This window comes from Vespula pensylvanica, chromosome 24 (genome assembly GCF_014466175.1).
Source record: "Vespula pensylvanica isolate Volc-1 chromosome 24, ASM1446617v1, whole genome shotgun sequence".
NCBI classification, from domain to species: domain Eukaryota; kingdom Metazoa; phylum Arthropoda; class Insecta; order Hymenoptera; family Vespidae; genus Vespula; species Vespula pensylvanica.
The window spans coordinates 1617657-1619443 of record NC_057708.1 but is presented as its reverse complement, the minus strand read 5'-3'; the positions used below and the strand labels follow the sequence as shown (position 1 = coordinate 1619443).

General features: G+C 44.3%; 1 long non-coding RNA gene across 5 annotated transcripts in view; it reads right to left on the bottom strand.

Annotated features, from left to right (window-relative positions):
- LOC122636985 overlaps positions 1-1787 on the bottom strand; it is a 16429-nt gene that overhangs the window by 12048 nt on the left and 2594 nt on the right. For all 5 annotated transcript variants that reach the window (XR_006329101.1, XR_006329103.1, XR_006329104.1 and 2 more), the window contains exon 2: positions 654-1713. This is a non-coding gene — a long non-coding RNA (uncharacterized LOC122636985). The remainder of the gene's footprint in view (positions 1-653; positions 1714-1787) is intronic.

Below are 1787 nucleotides of genomic sequence, written 5' to 3'. Positions count from 1 at the left end.
AGAGAGAGAGAGAGAGAGAGAGAGAGAGAGAGAGAGAGAGAGAGAAGACGAACAAGAAGAAACAAGAAGAAACATTTGAACGTCGCCGTCGGCTTGACCGATGATTTTACTCGTAACTCTGGCGACATTCCGCGACGTTTCGTTTCGTTTCGTTTGGTATCGTCGTCGTCCTCATCGTCATCGTCGTCGAGCCAACGGCCACGAAAAGGTGGATGGCGGCGATGGCGGCGGCGGCGGCGGTGGCGGTAGTGACGGCGAATGAGAAGGAACGGGAGAAGCAGAGGGGCGGAGGAGAGGGGGGAGAGTAGGGTAGGGTAGATAGGAGATGGAGGGGAGGAGGAAAAGCGGCGCAAGGAAGGGAAGGGAAGGGAAGGGAGGGGAGAGGAAAGCAACGGGGTTGACGACGACGGTACGATGACGAGAGGAAAGGACGAAGACGAAGTTTCATCTCTCTCTTTTACTCTTACTCTCTCGCTCTATCTTTCTCTCTTTCCCTCTTTCTTTCTCATTCTTATACGTTTTCGTTCTCTAACTCTCTCTTTATGTTCTTTCTTTCTTTCTTTCTTTCTTTCTCTTATTATCGAATATATTTACAATATGGCACGTTCCTTTTAGTTACAATAACGTATAGTGAATGTAATAATAATACGTACGGATATTTGTTCCTATAGAAGACCACACACTGCGTTCCAGTATTTCTTCAAGTTCACACGAGACGCATCCAGAAGAAGAAGAAGAAGGAGAAGACGACGAAGAAGAAGAAGAAGAGAAGAAGAAGATATCGCGAACTATTAATAGACCTCTCTATTTCGGGGCTTCTCAAACGCACTCCTCCGAAAGCTCCTCGTCGCAACGGCCATGAAGAAGAAGAAGGAGAGGAACACCACGGCGATCTCTTCTAACCGTTACGACGACGAAGACGATGTCGTTTCTTCTTTACCTTCTATCTCTATCTCTTTCTCTTTCTCTCTCTCTCTCTCTTTCTTGTTCTTCAAGGTATCTTCTTTCTTTCTTTTTTCCTCTCTCACTCACTTTAGGTTAACTACCTCGATGTTGTTTGTGTCTCGTCGATCCCGACGAATGGCGACGTCGATGTGATCTCTGGCCTTTTCTTTAGGGCCTACATCTTCCTTCAGGATTCATCTTCCATGGGGAGAAAAGAAAAAAAGGAGAAGAAAAAAATGGGGAGAAAAGAAAAACAGTCAAGTTTTCGACCTCCTTTTTCCAAGAATGACCAAGCAAATAGGCGTTTAGGTGGTACCTAGCAGCTAGCTACCTAGCTTAGCAACCTTCTAGCTAGCTAGCTAGCTTAGCTAAGAGGGTAACGATCGAAGATATATTGTTTCTTTCTTTCTCTCTCTTTTTCTCTTTTTCTGTCACACGAAAACAGTAAGAACACACTCCTTCTTTCCTTCCTCTTCCTCTTTTCACCTCCTCGGTCGGTAACTTCAAAATTTAGCAGCAGCAGCAGCAGCAGCAGCAGTAGTAGCAGCAGTAATAGTAATAACGGTAACAGTACAGTAGCAGTAGCAATAGCAATAGCAGTAGCAGCAGTTTCGGTGATTTCACATAAACACGACGGATTTCAATCGACTCATTGTCGAGTTTTCATTGTTGAGAGGAAAACACTACTAACAGTCTCGTTCGAATATGTAACACACGTCGGGGGTAGAAGAAAACTTTTGTGTTGTCTAGGTAGGTTAAGTGGACGAACTGGAATATACATATACATATATATAACACGCGTGTACATATTACGTGTGTACGTATGTGTATATATGTATGTA